Genomic DNA, 18,578 nt, shown 5'->3' with positions numbered 1-18,578 from the left:
GCAGTGGATCTCGGCTCACTGCAACATCCGCCTCCCAGGTTCAAATGATTCTCCTGCCTCACTCTCAAGTAGCTAGGATTACAGGCATGCCCCCCCACGCCCAGCTAATTCTGTATTTTAATAGAGACAGGGTTTCACCATGTTGACCAGGCTGGTCTCAAACTCCTGACCTCAGGTGATCCTCTTATCTCAGCCTCCCAAAGTGCTGGAATTATAGGTACGAAACACCACGTCTGGCTCTCAGAGTAATTCCTTATAATCTTTGATCTTCAGGACTTTTTTTTTTTGAGACGGAGTTTCACTCTTGCTGCCTATGCTGGAGTGCAATGGCGCGATCTCGGTTAACAACCTCCACCTCCTGGGATCAAGCAATTCTCCTGCCTCAGCCTACCAAGTAGCTGGGACTACAGGCATGTGCCACCACACCTGGCTAACTGTGTATATTTCATAGAGAAGGGGTTTCTCCATGTTGGTCAGGCTGGTCTTGAACTCCCGACCTCAGGTGATCCGCCTGCCTCAGCCTCCTAAAGTGCTGGGATTACAGGTGTGAGTTACTGTGCCTGGCCTAACATTTCTATTTCTCCAAAATTTTCTACTAATAAAATTTTACATGTACCAAATGAAATATGTACATTTTAGCATTACTTGTAATAGCAAAAGACTGGAAATAACTGGCCATCACTGACGGACTAAATAAATTATCCTTTAATCCATAAAATAAAATGCCATAGAGTTTTAAAATTAAAAAGTATGCTTCTTATGTACTGATATGTAAGGAGCTCATAAATGTACTGAAGCAAAAACATAAATTAGCAACATAGTGAGATGCTCTCTCTACAAAAAGTAAAAACATTAGCCCGGCATGGTAGTGTGTACCTATAGTGGCAGCTATTTGGAGGGGCTGAGGCAGAAGGATCGCTTGAGCCCAGGAGTCTGACTGCTTGAGCCCAGGAGTCTGACTGCACTCCAGCCTGGGTGACAGAGTGAGACCTGGTCTCAAAAAAAAAAAGTAAGGTAAGGTATGTACACTGTGCTGTTTTATATAAAACAGGGGGTAGTGGGGTAAGAATATATGCGTTTATAAATTAGAATAAAAGCACAGAAGGATACACAAGAAACTAATAACAAAAGTTCTGTGAAAGCAGGGGAGCAATAGGCCGGGCGCGGTGGCTCATGCCTGTAATCCCAGCACACTGGGAGGCCGAGGCAGGCAGATCACGAGGTCAGGAGATCGAGACCATCCTGGCTAACACGGTGAAACCCCGTCTCTACTAAACATACAAAAAATTAGCTGGGCGTGGTGGCAGGCACCTGTGGTCCCAGCTACTCGGGAGGCTGAGGCAAGAGAATGGCGTGAACCCAGGAGGCAGAGCTTGCAGTGAGCCGAGATCGTGCCACTGCACTCCAGCCTGGGCGACAGAGTGAGACTCTGTCTCAAAAAAAAAGAAAGTAAGGGAACAATAGCAGTGGTACTTAGGAACTAGATGGGCAAGAGACAAAGTAGAAAGGAAACTTCTAACCATACCTGTTATGTTTGAGTCATTTGGATATACTACCTATTTTTTTAAGCACATAAATAAATCAGGTACACTCTAATTCAAAACAAAAAGGGCAACATATTTTCTAAAATTTTTTTATGTAAATAAAAAACCAAAGATTGTGCTGACATCTGTATGATTAGGAAAAAATTCTTTATCAAAAATCCTTCTCTGTCTGATAATTCCGCTTCTAGTCATGATGGAATACTCTGATGACATCAGGTTCACCCTACTATCTTAACAATTGGAAGGTCAGACAAATGTATGAACAAAAGGTTTTCAGACATTGGATGACAAGCAAACAGCAGATTAACTCCTGAAAGAAGGGAAACAAACACAGCCTGTCCTAGAGTGTCCCAGCTCACTGCTGGGAGAGTTTTAAAGTCATGGCACAGGGAGAGACCACTCAAACAGAGCCTAGCTGACTTGCTGAATTGAGCAGATAGCATTTGGAGTTCAGGCAGGCCAATGTGACCAGAATTTGCTGGCAAAATATCATGCAAACGCTATGGAGGGGAGAGGGCTACACAGAAAAAGCTCCAGGTATCTGCAGAGGGTTCCCTTGAGTGTGGCTGAGTACTGCACATGCGTATGAGGAAACTACCCAAGATGAGAGAAGGAACCACCAAGTAACATGTAGAACCACAGCACAAAGGACAGGAGGAAGAAATATAAGAATCTTGTTTAAGATTCTTATATGTAAAGTCGTATAATACTATTATTAAAAAAATTTTTTTCTGTAAAGTGGTATAAATATTATTTGAAGGCAAGTAAGTTAAAGATGTATTCTGTAAACCCCAGAACAACCAGTAACAAAAACCAAACAAAACCAAACAAACAGAACAAAGAGGTGTAGCTAACAAGCTGATAGTGGAGATAAAGGTGTGGTCATAAAGAAGGCAAGAAAAGAGGAGAAAAGGAACTAAGACAAGATGAGATAAACACAAAGAGCAAGATGACAGGGGTAAAACTTCCCTTACCAAAAATCACATTAAATATAAGTGCTATAAACAGTCTGATTAAATGTCAGAGATTATCAGATTAGATTAAAAAACAAGACCTCACTTCATGTTGTCTGTAAGAAATTTACTTTAAATATAAAGATACAAATATGTTAAAAACTAATGAAAGGAAGAGGATACTCTGAAACAATGAAATAGAGCTTAAGTGGTTATACCAATGTTAGACAAAGTAAACTTAAGAACAAGGAGAACTATAAACCACTGCTCAATGAAATAAAAGAGGATACAAACAAATGGAAGAACATCCCATGCTCATGGGTAGGAAGAATCAATATCATGAAAATGGCCATACTGCCCCAGGTAATTTATAGATTCAATGCCATCCCCATCAAGCTACCAATGACTTTCTTCACAGAATTGGAAAAAACTACTTTAAAGTTCATATGGAACCAAAAAAGAGCCCGCATCGCCAAGTCAATCCTAAGCCAAAAGAACAAAGCTGGAGGCATCACACTACCTGACTTCAAACTATACTACAAGGCTACAGTAACCAAAATAGCATGGTACTGGTACCAAAACAGAGATACAGATCAATGGAACAGAACAGAGCCCTCAGAAATAATGCCGCATATCTACAACTGTCTGATCTTTGACAAACCTGACAAAAACAAGCAATGGGGAAAGGATTCCCTATTTAATAAATGGTGCTGGGAAAACTGGCTAGCCATATGTAGAAAGCTGAAACTGGATCCCTTCCTTACACCTTATACGAAAATTAATTCAAGATGGATTAAAGACTTAAACGTTAGACCTAAAACCATAAAAACCCTAGAAGAAAACCTAGGCATTACCATTCAGGACATAGGCATGGGCAAGGACTTCATGTCTAAAACACCAAAAGCAATGGCAACAAAAGCCAAAATTGACAAATGGGATCTAATTAAACTAAAGAGCTTCTGCACAGCAAAACTACCATCAGAGTGAACAGGCAACCTACAAAATGGGAGAAAATTTTCACAACCTACTCATCTGACAAAGGGCTAATATCCAGAATCTACAATGAACTCAAGCAAATTTACAAGAAAAAAACAAACCCCATCAAAAAGTGGGCGAAGGATATGAACAGACACTTCTCAAAAGAAGACATTTATGCAGCCAAAAGACACATGAAAAAATGCTCATCATCACTGGCCATCAGAGAAATGCAAATCAAAACCACAATGAGATACCATCTCACACCAGTTAGAATGGCAATCATTAAAAAGTCAGGAAACAACAGGTGCTGGAGAAGATGTGGAGAAATAGGAACACTTTTACACTGTTGGTGGGACTGTAAACTAGTTCAACCCTTGTGGAAGTCAGTGTGGCGATTCCTCAGGGATCTAGAACTAGAAATACCATTTGACCCAGCCATCCCATTACTGGGTATATACCCAAAGGACTATAAATCATGCTGCTATAAAGACACATGCACACGCATGTTTATTGCGGCACTTTTCACAATAGCAAAGACTTGGAAGCAACCCAAATGTCCAACAATGATAGACTGGATTAAGAAAATGTGGCACACATACACCATGGAATACTATGCAGCCATAAAAAATGATGAGTTCATGTAATTTGTAGGGACATGGATGAAATTGGAAATCATCATTCTCAGTAAACTATCGCAAGGACAAAAAACCAAACACTGCATGTTCTCACTCATAGATGGGAATTGAACAATGAGAACACATGGACACAGGAATAGGAACATCACACTCTGGGGACTGTTGTGGGGTGGGGGGAGGGGCAAGGGGTAGCATTAGGAGATATACCTAATGCTAAATGGCGAGTTAATGGGTGCAGCACACCAGCATGGCACATGTATACATATGTAACTAACCTGCACATTGTGCACATGTACCCTAAAACTTAAAGTATTAAAAAAAAAAAAAAAAAAAGAACATGGACCATATTATCAAGAACACAGAGAGGTATCTCATCATAAAAAAGGGATTAATTCTTCAAGAAAACACAGCAATCCTAAATTTGTATATACTAATAACACTGCTTCAAAACACATAAAACAAAATTTGGTAGAACTGAAAGGAGAAACAAATTCACAATGATATTTGGAGATTTCAATACTCCTCGCTTAGTAATTGACAGAGAGATGATTTTTAAAAAGTCAGTAAAGACAGAAAACTTGAATGATGTTATCTTTCATGCGTGTCCGTGTGAAGAGACCACCAAACAGGCTTTGCGTCAGCAACATGGCTGTTTATTTCACCTGGGTGCAAATGGGCTGAGTCGGAAAAGAGAGTCAGCGAAGGGAGATGGATTATCATTAGTTTTTATAGGTTTGGGGTTAGGTGGTGAAGTTAAAAGCAATGTTTTGCAGGAAGGGGTGGATCCTACAAAGTACATTCTCAAGGGTGGGGAGAATTACAAAGAACCTTCTTAAGGGTGGGGGAGATTACAAAGTACATTGATCAGTTAGGGTGGCGCAGGAACAAATCACAATGGTGGAATGTCATCAGTTAAGGCTATTTTTACTTCTTTTGTGGATCTTCAGTTACTTCAGGCCATCTGGGTATATACGTGCAAGTCACAGGGGATGCGATGGCCTGGCCTGGGCTCAGAGGCCTGATATTATCAACCAACTTGACCTACCTGACATTGATAGAACACTCAACCCAATAAAAACATAATACATATTCCATCTGACAAAATAATAATGGTAGTATAAACTTACATATAGGTAATGCCTATTATGCACTAGGTACTTTTACAATGCTATTTTGTATAATCCTCACAAGTCTATCAGGTAGTACACTTATGATATTTACAAATGAGGAAGCCGAGGCTTGAATATGTTAAGTAACTTGAATAATGTTGCAGTCACTTATAAAGACTGGAATTCGAACGCAGGTCTGTGCGCTTAAATCCAAAGCCTGAGCTGTTGACTATGCTACAACTACCTCAGTAAGCCAAAGAGAGGACTGAAGACTCTTAGAATAACACCAATCCCTCTGACTTTAGAGGTCTGTACACCAGTCAAAGACAGGAAAACCCTACTCATTTCCTTTATTGCTTTGCTTATAACATGCTTCCCTCCCACACATACTTTTCCAAAGAGACACTTTTGCTTAAAAAAGAAAAAAACTCCTTTTAAAATGTAAATGAAGATTAATTCTATTAGCTAGTTATGATCATACAAGTTACTAAAATCAACACTTTGTTGTTTTTCTCTAAGCTTCCTAAAAATCAACCCCTACTAAGAGGCCAGAAGTTTGGATTAGAGAGGGGAAAGTGAGAGACAGTTCAGGTGTTTGGTACACAGGGAGGAGGTGAGTTATGTTTGAACAGCCAATAGGGATTCAGTGTGTAAGGTGAAAGAAGTGAAGAAGAAGGAAATAGGGAAAAGAACAACCTCACCCACATTACAGTTTATAGTTTTGCCTAGGGCTCAAATGGCAAGTGCTTGCTCTTCAACTTAAAGTCACCTTGCGTTTTTGTTTTTGTTTTTGTTTTTTTTTAATCAGGGTCTCCCTCTGTCATCCAGGCTGGAGTACAGTGGCACGATCACAGCTCACTGCAGCCTCAAACTCCCTGGCTCAAATGATCCTCCAACCTCAGCCTCCAGAGTAGATGGGCTACAGGCACTAGCCGGGCTAATTACTATTATTATTTTTAAGAGACGGGATCCCACTATGTTACCCAGGCTGGTCTTAAACTCTTGGGATCAAGCAATCCTCCTGCCTCAGTCTCCAAAATGCTGGGATTACAAGCATGAGCCGCTGGACCAGGCTGCACTTTATGTTTTTAATACAGAAACAAAGCTTGTATTTCAGGAATAGCAAGTAGACCATGATTATCAAGCCTTCCATTGCCCAATTTTTCTCTCTCTTTTTTTTTTTTTTTTTTTTGGAGAAGGAGTCTTACACTCTGCAGCCCAGGCGGGAGTACACCGGCGCAATCTCGGCTCACTGCAACCTCTGCCTTCCAGGTTCAAGTGATACTCCTGCCTCAGCCTCCCGAATAGCTGGGATTACAGGCATGGGCCACTATGCCTGGCCAATTTTTGTATTTTCAACAGAGATAGGGTTTTGCCATGTTGGCCAGGCTGGTCTCCAACTCCTGGCCTCAAGTGATCTGCCCGTCTCAGCCTCCCAAAGTGTTGGGATTAGGGGCATGAGCCTCTGCACCTGGCCGTCTCCCTGCTTCTTCCACAGCCTGCAGAACCGTGAGCCAAATGGACCTCTTTCCTTTGTAAGTGACCCAGCCTCAGGTATTCTTCTGTAGCAATGCAAAGGGATTAAGTCATTGTTTTATGTACCTTACAGGATAGTTACCAAATTCAGGAAAATTTACATTGATACAATACTTTTACTCAATTGAAAATCCATATTCCAATTTTCTCAATTGTTCACAATGAGCAGTTCACAATTTTCCCAGCCTTTGTTTCTCTCGGCATGACATTTCTGAAGAACACAGGCCAGGTATCTTGTTGAATGTCATTTAGACTGGGTGTCCTCATGACTGGATTCAGGTTGTTAAAAATTTTCGGCTTACATATTTCATAAATGATGTTGTGTTCTCAAAGTGTTGTGTCTGGAAGCACATAACATCTATCCTTGCCTCATACATCCCCATTTTATAGTTACCATTTCTCTATTTATAATTAATAAATAATCTGGCTGGGCATGGTGGCTCGTGCCTGAAATCCCAGCACTTTGAGGCTGCAGTGGTGGGATCACTTGAGGCCAGGAGTTCAAGACCAGCCTGGGCAACATAGTAAGACCCACCTCCCGTCTCCACAAAAAAAAAGGAAAAAAAGAAAAATAAATAAATACATAAATAATTCATAGGCAGTGAATTTGAGATCATGTTCATAACTTGTTTCCTAGGAAACTCGCCCCCCTCATCCCAGATTTAGCACCCAGATAAACTTTACCTGAGTCAATTTTTACTACTAACATGACTGTAACCTCTCATTTATGTATTTCTCTATTTTATTTTTTTATCTTTTTTTTATTTTTGAGACGGAGTCTTGCTCGTTGCCCCAGCTGGAGTGCAATGGCATGATCTCAGCTCATCCCAACCCCTGCCTCCCAGGTTCAAGAGAGTCTCCTGCCTCAGACTCCCAGTAGCTGGGATTGCAGGCATGTGCCACCACACCCGGCTAATTCTGTATTTTTTTTAGTAGAGACAGGTTTCTCCATGTTGGTCAGGCTGGTCTCAAACTCCCAACCTAAGGTGATCCGCCTGCCTCGGCCTCCCAGAGTGCTAGGATTACAGGCGTGAGCCCCTGTGCCGGCCGTATTTCTTATTTTACTAGTTAAATTAACACATGGATTATGATTTTGTTCAATCAGTTATACTTCATTTATTGTCCTTATTTATTGATTTCTTCACTTTATTTTATTTTTTTTAAGACGGAGTCTCACTTTGTTGCCCAGGCTGGAGTGCAGTGGCACAATCTCAGCTCACTGCAAACTCCACCTCCTGGGTTCAAGCAATTCTCCTGACTCTGCCTCCCAAGTAGCTGGGATAACAGGCACGCACCTCCACACCTGACTGATTTGGTATTTTTAGTAGAGACGGGGTTGCGCCATGTTGGCCAGGCTGGCCTTGAACTCCCGACCTTAAGTGATCTGCCCACCTCGGCCTCCCAAAGTGCTGGGATGACAGTTGTGAGCCACTGTGCCCGGCCTTATTGTCCTTATTTATTTTGACACTCAAATTATCCCAGACTTGGCCAGTGGAAACCCCTCCAAGCCGGCTTCTAGATCTTCTGAAATGTCCCCGAAATATTGAAGGGGCCTTTTTCTCCCTGCCCCAGCCCCAGAATTAGTCATTTCTCTAAGAAGCCCTGGTTTACTTTAACGAATAAAGTGTTTAGAGTCTAAGGTCTGGGTGGTATTGGTATTTTAACTCTAAAAAAGAAAAGATATGCTTTGTAGGATCACTGTCTTCAGATCCGTTTGTGAAAGAGGTACACAAGATTCTACCTGGGATGACAAGATTACAGGAGTTCTGAAAGAAAAGAGCACTTTGGAATGTATAAGCAAGTATCTCAGCTTGGCCAACCACCATGACTTCCTCACTCACCCAGACTGTGGAGACTAAAACACTTTAACTGAGTCTTTACAGTCAAGATAATCCATTTACTTTCTCTGAAGGCATATCCAACTCTAAAAGAATGTGAAAATATTCTTCAAATTCCATAGAAGTTTATTTGTATTTTGTCTGCTTCCAAGCTGCTATGTATGGCGTAAAAGCTTTCCTTTATGCTACTAATAGAAACAAGTAAAATACCAAGAGCAAGGGCATCATGGACTAAAGAAGATAAAGAATACAGAATCCAAAAAGTCTGTTTCTAGTCTAGACCCAATACATTAAAACTGCACTTAGGCTAACCTTATCCAAACACAATGGCCAAACAAGTAATCAGTGTGAAATGCAAAATTTACCTGGCTAAGTTATATTAAGTGATCTGTGAAACAAAAACATAATGGAATCTTCTTTTCTAACATAAATTTTTAAATGCTTTAAGGTCTTTATCCCCAAAAGCTTTCTACTGACAAAAAGCAACTAAAGAACAAAAAATAGGAAATACAAATCTACCATTCAAAAAGATGGGGGGCGGGGGGAAACAAGAACAAAGGTAAAAACCGTTCTGCATACATATTTTTAAAATAAAAGTCACTTGGATTGTTTCTTTTTTTAATTAATTATTTTAGAGATGGTGTCTCACTCTGCTGCCCAGGCTGGAATACAATGGCACAATCACAGCTCACTGGAGCCACTAACTCCTGGGCTCATGTAACCCTTCTACCTTAGTCTTCCAAGTAGCTGGGATTATAGGTAGGTAGAAGCCACGGCACCCAGCTCCAGAATTGTTTCTTTTTAAAGTACAGACTCTGCACTAAATTGTAAATCTTCTTTCCATAGTATCATGCACACTGTACAGAGGCTTTTGGGACATAGGTTTTTAAAACCACCAAGGAGAGTCAGCGAATATAAATGACAATTACGTACTTAAGTAACAGAAACTTAATTATATATATATTTACTATTTATTATACACATTAAATAACCTGGGTTTCTGAAGTATACACATTGAATAAAGGAATATAATGGAAAAATATTGACCCAGGAGTTAGGAGACCTGAGTTCTCATGCACAAACTCATTGTGCAACCTTGGGTAAATCAGTTAACCTTTATGGACTTTCATATTGTCATCTGCAAAATGAGGCTATTAGAGCTGATAATTTTATAATTTTTTTACTATTTCATCTGTTATAAATACTTACCATTTCACTACATATCATCAAGAAACAGACTTTAAGCTAAATAGAAATGAAGAATCTTAATAATAAATGGCCTTGAGCTCCCTGCAAGATTATTCTATCAGAAGAATAACTTGCATTTTAAAAAAGCTAACACTTACTGGAGATCTCACGTGTGTGTCGGGCACCATGCTAAGCTCTTTACATATGTCAACTCATCGAATCCTCATCACATGTCTCTGATAGGTATTACTGTCCCTCAGTGTGGACAAGACTTGGAGTTGTTAGTCCGCCCAGGGTCATAAAGGTGGTAAATGACAAAGCTAGGACTCAAACCAGGAGTGACTCCAAAGTCACCTTACTAACCACCTGGAAATTTCACCTCCTAATAAATAAATCATGAGCCGAATACATTCTTATTTAATCTCTGGCAGGTGCTAATTTTTTTCCCCTTTTTAGTAGAGACAAAATAGCTACAACTGGCAGCCAACCAAGAAACAACTTCAAATTAATCATGTAATCATGCCACTGTGCCCGGATAATTTTTGTATTTTTTGTAGACATGGGGTTTCACCATGTTGCCCAGGCTGGTCTCAAACTCCCAAGCTCAGGTGATCCATTCATCGTGGCCTCCCAAAGTGCTGAGGTTATAGGCATGAGCCACCGCACCTGGTATCCATGTCTTAAGGAGAAGCGTGTTTTTGGTAAGCAACATTTCCTTTTATTTCCTTATAATAAAACAAAAGGAAACAGCAAAAGTCACAAAACCTAGAAGACTGGCAAGGGTCTTAAGGGGTAACACTGTCTTATTATTCATTCCCCTGCCTCCAGGGGAGACCTCATTACAATTACCCCAGGATAGGAACTGGGGAGCAAGAGGGGGGCCTCCCAGAGAACAGGTCTTCCGACAGCATCGGTGTTGGTTCCCAGTCTCCCTCATTATTTCACATTGACTGCATAACTCTGAGTACCAACATAAATTTTCAGAGACTGAGGCCTAATGACAAAGATTCTTTCTTGCTTCATGTTGGGCCATTTCAACTGGCTTGTCTCCTCAATTGTAGAACACCTGTGACTTATGTGACAATCTTCTTGCTAGTTATATGGCACTTTAAGAAGCCGGGTGAATATGATCACCTACATACAAATCCATGCACTGGAAAATAGCTACTATGGCTCACTTTCATCCCCCCAAGAGCCCAACGTGGGCTTTTTCCTATATGCTCTCAATACACTTCCTCAAGACACAAGCTGTCTCTCAAATAAGCTCTCGGGCAGAAAATCTCTCTCTCAGATGACTTTCAAGCCTAGAAATCACCACTTCTGACAAGCTATGAACAGTGAGGGTATTATGCCACAGAACAAACCAAGATCCACAAATAAAGGCACAAAAAACAAAACATCCAAAGAGACAGTCGCTTGGATAGGGATGAATTTCATAAACAAAACTACCTATTTCAATTCTCCTGATTCCTCCTACAGAGTAAACAAATTTCTCTAAAACACAATGTCTTTCAACCAAATAGAGTATGGGTTTCATATATTGTCTGACCCTCAAACCCAATTTCAGTCTCAAATCTGAGCTGATATTCTCAAAAAGCTGACAGAAATTACAAAGCTGAGCCTATAAGCATTGTGGATCTACTCTGTGTCTCACTCAGGCAGAGAAGAAAAAAAAGAGTATCAGAACATTACCCTTCTTTGATACGACCCTGGAAGACGCACTGAAGATTTCTTCACTGTGGTAACCTTGCAGGTCTTCTCGTTGGTTTTCTTTTCTTCAAACTTGGAGAATGTGAGGGATTGGGCCCCTTGGCTGCTCTGACTGCTGGCAAAGGCCTCTTCCTCCTGCTGAAGTCTGCAATTCAAGAGAGGATTAGAATGATCTAGATATTTTCCAAGATTTCTCTGTAGCTGAAGGTTATTACTCCATTTATTCAGGAGGATCTAAAGATTTTAGAACTAGAGACTAAATATGCCAAATCAGTCTGAGGTCTCACATAGCTACAGGATGGACGGCTCTTCATGCACTACAGATTTCAAATGGGATCTTCTCATGCTCATTCAGCAACTGCTCTAGGGTTACATGAAAGAAATCAAGTCTAGTCCTTTTCCCTAACAAGCTCAAGGTTGGAACAAACAAAAAGGTAAGTAAACAACTGCTATATAATGGGACAGCTGCTACATCAGAGAGTAAAAATGGAGTGCTGTGAGAACACAGGAAAGAACAACACAATCTGCTGGAGGAGTCTGATGAGGCTTTACAACAGTGCTGTCTTAAAGGACAAACAGGATCCTTTTTTTGTCTCTGTTTTTTTTTTTTTGAGACAATGTGTCACTCCATCACCCAGCCTGGAGTGTAATGGCACGATCTCAGCTCACTACAACCTCTGCCTCCCAAGTTCAAGCAATTCTCATCCCTCAGCCTCCCAAGTTATTGAGACTACAGGCACACACCACCACGCCTGACTGATAAGGATGATTAGGATTCTAAGTGAAAGGATATTCCGGGAAGAAGGAACTACAAATCTGCAAGCCTGTGGTCTGCTTCACAACAAGCTGAATGTAGCCAGAGCACTGGGGGTGCGATGAACTGTGATGCTGGCTACACAGGAAGGCACCAGAGGGTAAGGAATCTTGATTGCTAAGCTCATTGCTAAGCCTATTCTGGATTTCATCATGTGGTGGGGAAGCAAGAAAGACTGTAAATCCAAGAAGTTATTGTTTTCAGATCTGTGCTTCAGAAAGATCATGCAGGTAGCTGTACGAACAACCTGAAGGATAGAGAAACCAGAGACACGGACAGGAATTAAGAGTATATTATAAAGGTTTAAGTAAAAGAAAATAAATACCTGGAAAAGAGGAGTAGAAAAGGTAAAATTCAAAAGACTTTTCTGAGTTGGAACAAACAGAACTTGGTCAAATTGTAGGTGCCAAGGGAGGTTAAAGAGAAATCAAGAGTGAAACCAAGGTTTTTTAGCTAACTTGGTAAACAATGATGCCATTAATTGACTCAGGAGAAGGGTTAGGAGGAAAATGTTCAGAATGGGGAGAATAATAAATAAAAGCAATAAATTTGGCTTTGGATTAGCTGCATGTGAACCATCTGTAATAAATAACAAACACAGGCCGGGTGCGGAGGCTCACGCCTGTAATCCCAGCATGCTGGGAGGCCAAGGCAGCCGAATTACTTGAGCTCAGGAGTTTGAGACCAGCCTGGGCAACATGGTGAAACCCTGTCTCTACATAAAATACAAAAATTAGCTGGGCATGGTGGCATGTTCCTGTAGTCCTAGCTACTTGGGAGGCTGAAGCAGGAGGATCACTTGAGCCAAGGAAGCAGAGGATGCAGTGAGTTGAGTCTGCACCACTATACTACAGCTGGGGTGACAGAGCAAGACCCTGTCTCAAAACAAAACAAAACAAAACAAAAAACTCAAGCACTATCTATAAGACAGTGGTTCTCCAAGTGTGATTCCCCAGACAGCAGCCGCAGCATCACCAGACAACTTGTTAGAAATGCAAATTCTCTAGTCTTACTCCCAAATGACTAAAATCAGAGACTCTAAGGGTAAGGTCCAGCAATCACTGCTTTTACAAGCTTTCCAAGAGATTTAGCAGGGTCACAATTAAAAGCAGTAAGAAATAGAAACAAAAATCACAGGTGGAGGTGCTAAGCCTGAGGATGGAATCAGGACACCTCTTTCTCTGGGACAGACAAGAAGTTAATATAAAGGTATTAGGACATTTTTATGTGGCGAGGGGAAGAACCTGAGGCAGTTCGTGCCCAGTGGCCTCTACTCTGTTTCTGAAACAGGATCTGCTACTGACAACATCAGGCATGCAGTGGAAACCCTGAGGAGATCATTCATGTTCTCGGCTAAAATTTTCTCTTTGATTGACCACAGTCACTGAAAGCAATGTGTAATTTCTAATTCTCTGAGTTCACCACAGATGCCAGCAAAGTAGTCACTCAACAAATATTGGCTGACTGGATGAAAAAACAAAAAAACTAGCAAGAAGAGTTGGCAGAATTCCATTTGACTTTCTTCTGTTGAAGCAGTTTTAGAATTTCTAAAATGCTCTGGCAAAGAATTAACATTATTCATGGCATTTTATTAGTTCCTATGCTCACTAGCCATCCCATCATTTATTTATTTATTTTTTTTTTTGAGACACAGTGTCACCCTGTCACCCAGGCTGGAGTGCAGTGGCACGATCTCGGCTCACTGCAACCTCCGACACCTGGGTTCAAGCAATTCTCTTGCCTCAGTCTCCTGAGTCACTAACAAGTGCGCACCACCACGCCTGGCTAACTTTTTAAATATTTTTAGTAGAGATGGGGTTTCACCATGTTGGTCAGGCTGGTCTCAAAGTCCTGACCTCAGGTGATCCTCCCGCCTCAGCCTCCCAAAGTGCTAGGATTACAGGCATGAGCCACTGCGCCTGGCTCATTATTTAATTTTTAACATCACTGTATTTCCAGATAATATAAACTGCCTTTGACTAACCTAATTTTTAAGGAAAAGTTAAATTTCTATAATGCAAGGACTATGTATACAAGTCAACAGATTTCTACTACTGTGTTTTATCACTGAGCTAGTGCCACGCTGAATATATTAAAAGAACAAGCGAAATAATGCTTGATGAGTGCCATTTGCAAGCCCTGCACTGGGTACATCATATTTATTAGCTCATTTAATCTTCACCAGGAAATATGCCTATCTCCATTCTTCCACTCCAGGGAGCTTATTGTCTAAATTTGAGAACTAAGACTAACACAACCCAAAGAATATAATCAGAAGTTAAGACATACACAAAATGAAGAAACTATTGAAAGCTGTTCATTAAAGGTTGACTGAGAAGAAGGGGAGAAAACATCCTTTTCCTTAATTTTAAACTGACTTGCTGATAGGTCAAAGCAGAAATTTTAAAAAACTTATCTGGACGGTGACAAAAGTACGTATCCAGTCACGTCACTGTTCAACTACCCCTAGTTAAGTCCTTTTACCGCTCCATGAGCTCCCAGTCCTCCTGAATCTCCTTCTGCCTGGCTTTGCGGTATTCTTCCCTCCAGCACTTGGAGCAGAAACCCTGCCAGACAGGGTTGCCGTAGTAACCACATCCTTTCTTGCACAGGAGGTCTGACTGATGCACATGAATTCCTCAGCGTTCAGACTTAAGGCTCATCTTCTTCCTGCTAACCAATGAACAAACAAAGTGCTGTTGAAAAGGAATTATCATTCTACTAACTAAAATCTTACCAATTATGAACAAAAAGTGAGTGATTCCATTATCTTCAAGCTGTAAGAGAGGGAAGAAGGGAATGAAGGAGGGAGGGAATGAGGGAGGGAAAGAGGGGAGGAAGGAAGAAGGAAAAAAGAAAAGTTAACTATGGTAAATTCCTGAAACAGTCATATTAAAGACTTATTCCCTGCCGAAAATACACAGAACCCATTAAGAAAGGGCTAACATTGGATTAAATACCTAAATGTAAAGCCCGGAAACTAGAAAACTTAAGAGGAAAAGCTTCCCGACACTGGATTTTGCAATGACTTCTAGGATATGACACCAAAAGCACAGGAAACAAAAGCGAAATCAGACAAATACATTAATTACATCAAGATTTAAAATGTCTGCACAACACAGGAACCAACCGACAGAGTAAAAAGGAACAACACACAGAATGAGAGAACATATCTGCAAACCACATATCTAATAAGGGGTTAATATCCAGAATATAAAGGAACTCCTACAAGTCAATAACAAAAAAATAATAATAATAATCCGGTTAACGAATGGGAAAGGACTTCAATAGACAATTCTCCAAAGATATACCAACAGCCAACAAACATGTGAAAAAATGCTCAACATCACTAATCATCACAGAAATGCAAATCAAAACCACAATGAGATATCACTTCATACCCATTAGGATGGCTACTGTAAAAAAAAAAAACAAACCCAGGATGGGCACAGTGGCTCATGCCACTTTGGGAGGCCAAGGTGGGAGGATCACTTGAGGTTAGGAGTTCAGGACCAGCCTGGGCAACACAGCAAGACCCCATCTCTACAAAAAAATACAAAAACTAGTGGGGTGTGATGGTGTATGCCTGTAGTCCCAGCTACTCAGGAGGCTGAGACAGGAGGATAGCCTCTCTAGGAGGTGGCGGCTGCAGTGAGCTATGATCACATCACTGCACTCCAGCCTGGGTGACAGAGCAAGGCCTTGTCCAGAAAGAAGAGAAGAGAAAAAAATTGAAATAATATCATAATTTCCAAAGTCAGTTTTCTTTTCTACTGTATATTTAAACTCACTGGTTCATAGTCTCACAGCTGTATGGTAAATCGCTATGCAACAATTTCCTTTCAAACTGAAACCACATGGTCCTCATTCTTCTCCACAATAACAAACTGCCAAACAAGCACAGTAAAAAAGCAGCACTCTACAGCATTCACTCAAGAGACTCACATGTGCAGATAAAATTAGGCCCTATATCTTGGAGGTCTCATTAATTTAACTCAAACATTTACTAAGTGCCAACTGTGTGCAGAGAACTGAGCTAGATGGCACTGGTGATGCAACTGATAGAACACGTCCTTGCCCTCACGAAGCTCATAACCAAAAGTACAGGCAGAATGAAAAACACGGAAAAAGAAAAAGTGTTAGGAAACTGTTGGGGAGTAACACACATACAAATTCTGACCTAGGGAGTATAGAGAGACCACTTGGGGATGCTGGTGATAGACCTTAAAGAGCCTTGTGTTGAAAGGGTCTTGGAAAGATGACAGAAAGAGGAAGGATATTCTGGACAGGAAGAATGCCTTTCACAAAAAGCTCAGAAGCAGGAAGGCAAATGTAAAATATGAATGATATAGTATAGACAGAAGGTAAACTAAAGAAGTTAGGTGTAAAGTCAAATCATGATGGATTTTTAAAACTCAAAGCTACCGAGTCCAGATGGAAAGTCACCAGCTATCAAACCTGACAGTATGCAATGTGCACTACTTTTGAGGATTCTGAAAAGCAAAATGGAGAAGTGGGGAAGACCAGAATTGAAAGTATCACCCAGCTGTCTAACAGATTACCACTTTCTCCCATCCAATACCACTAGCCAAACTGGAAATGGGCCCCACAGCACAGAGAAAGCTCCTCTAGTTCCGGCTCCAGGCATGCGAAAAGGAACTCTTAACAGCCAGAGAGAATATGGGGATCCCCCCACTTACCATCTCCCCCTTCTCTTGAGCCACAGTGCCCAGCAATCGTGTGCTTTGTCTGCAGTTATGGCTGAAATCAGAGTGCAGGAGCCAAATTCTGAGTCAGGAGAACTATCGATTTTTGCCAATCTCTATCCTTGGTCTCAAATGTGCAGGCGGTGGTGGAAGGACATGGCAGAGTGGAGTAACTAAATCCACAGTTTTCTGGACAAAAGAAAGAAAATATGAGCCCTTTGGGAACAAAAAGTGTGGGAAAAATTGCTGAGGAGAACTCAAGAAAGCAATTTCTAGGCTTTCTTAGGTGGTTCACACCTGTAATTCCAGAACTTTGGGAGGCCGAGGCAGGCAGATCACGAGGTCAGGAGATCGAGACCAGCCTGTGCAACATAACGAAACCCCGTCTGTACTAGAAATACAAAATTAGGGCCAGGCATGGTGGCTAATGCCTGTAATCCCAGCACTTTGGGAGGCTCAGGGGGAGGGATCATGAGGTCAGAAGATCAAGACCATCCTAGCTAACACGCTGAAACTCTGTCTCTATTAAAAATACAAAAAAATGGAAAACAAAAAAAGGCAGGGGTTGCAATCCTAGTCTCTGATAAAACAGACTTTAAACCAACAAAGATCAAAAGAGACAAAGAAGGCCATTACATAATGGTAAAGGGATTAATTCAACAAGAAGAGCTAACTATCCTAAATATATATGCACCCAATACAGGAGCACCCAGATTCATAAAGCAAGTCCTGAGTGACCTACAAAGAGACTTAGACTCCCACACATTAATAATGGGAGACTTTAACACCCCACTGTCAACATTAGACAGATCAACGAGACAGAAAGTCAACCAGGATACCCAGGAATTGAACTCAGCTCTGCACCAAGCGGACCTAATAGACATCTACAGAACTCTCCACCCCAAATCAACATAATATACATTTTTTTCAGCACCACACCACACCTATTCCAAAATTGACCATATACTTGGAAGTAAAGCTCTCCTCAATAAATGTAAAAGAACAGAAATTATAACAAACTATCTCTCAGATCACAGTGCAATCAAGCTAGAACTCAGGATTAAGAATCACTCAAAACCGCTCAACTACGTGGAAACTGAACAACCTGCTCCTGAATGACTACTGGGTACATAACGAAATGAAGGCAGAAATAAAGATGTTCTTTGAAACCAACGAGAACCAAGACACGACATACCAGAATCTCTGGGATGCATTCAAAGCAGTGTGTAGAGGGAAATTTATAGCACTAAATGCCCACAAGAGAAAGCAGGAAAGATCCAAAATTGACACCCTAACATCACAATTAAAAGAACTAGAAAAGCAAGAGCAAACACATTCAAAAGCTAGCAGAAGGCAAGAAATAACTAAAATCAGAGCAGAACTGAAGGAAATAGAGACACAAAAAAACCCTTCAAAAAATCAATGAATCCAGGAGCTGGTCTTTTGAAAGGATCAACAAAATTGATAGACCGCTAGCAAGATTAATAAAGAAAAAAAGAGAGAAGAATCAAATAGATGCAATAAAAAATGATAAAGGGGATATCACCACCGATCCCACAGAAATACA

At 40.9% G+C, this 18,578-nt stretch overlaps 1 long non-coding RNA gene across 2 annotated transcripts in view; it reads right to left on the bottom strand.

The window, feature by feature from the left end:
* Positions 1 to 18,578, bottom strand: part of LOC112134402 (uncharacterized) — a 109,553-nt gene that overhangs the window by 53,229 nt on the left and 37,746 nt on the right. For both annotated transcript variants that reach the window (XR_008527404.2, XR_010140647.1), the window contains 2 exons: positions 17,006 to 17,200; positions 11,474 to 14,978 (listed from right to left, as the gene is read on the bottom strand). This is a non-coding gene — a long non-coding RNA (uncharacterized LOC112134402). The remainder of the gene's footprint in view (positions 1 to 11,473; positions 14,979 to 17,005; positions 17,201 to 18,578) is intronic.

This window comes from Pongo abelii, chromosome 6, assembly GCF_028885655.2.
Source record: "Pongo abelii isolate AG06213 chromosome 6, NHGRI_mPonAbe1-v2.0_pri, whole genome shotgun sequence".
NCBI lineage: Eukaryota > Metazoa > Chordata > Mammalia > Primates > Hominidae > Pongo > Pongo abelii.
Note: the sequence above shows the minus strand (reverse complement) of the source record. Positions and strands in the feature narration are given on the sequence as shown.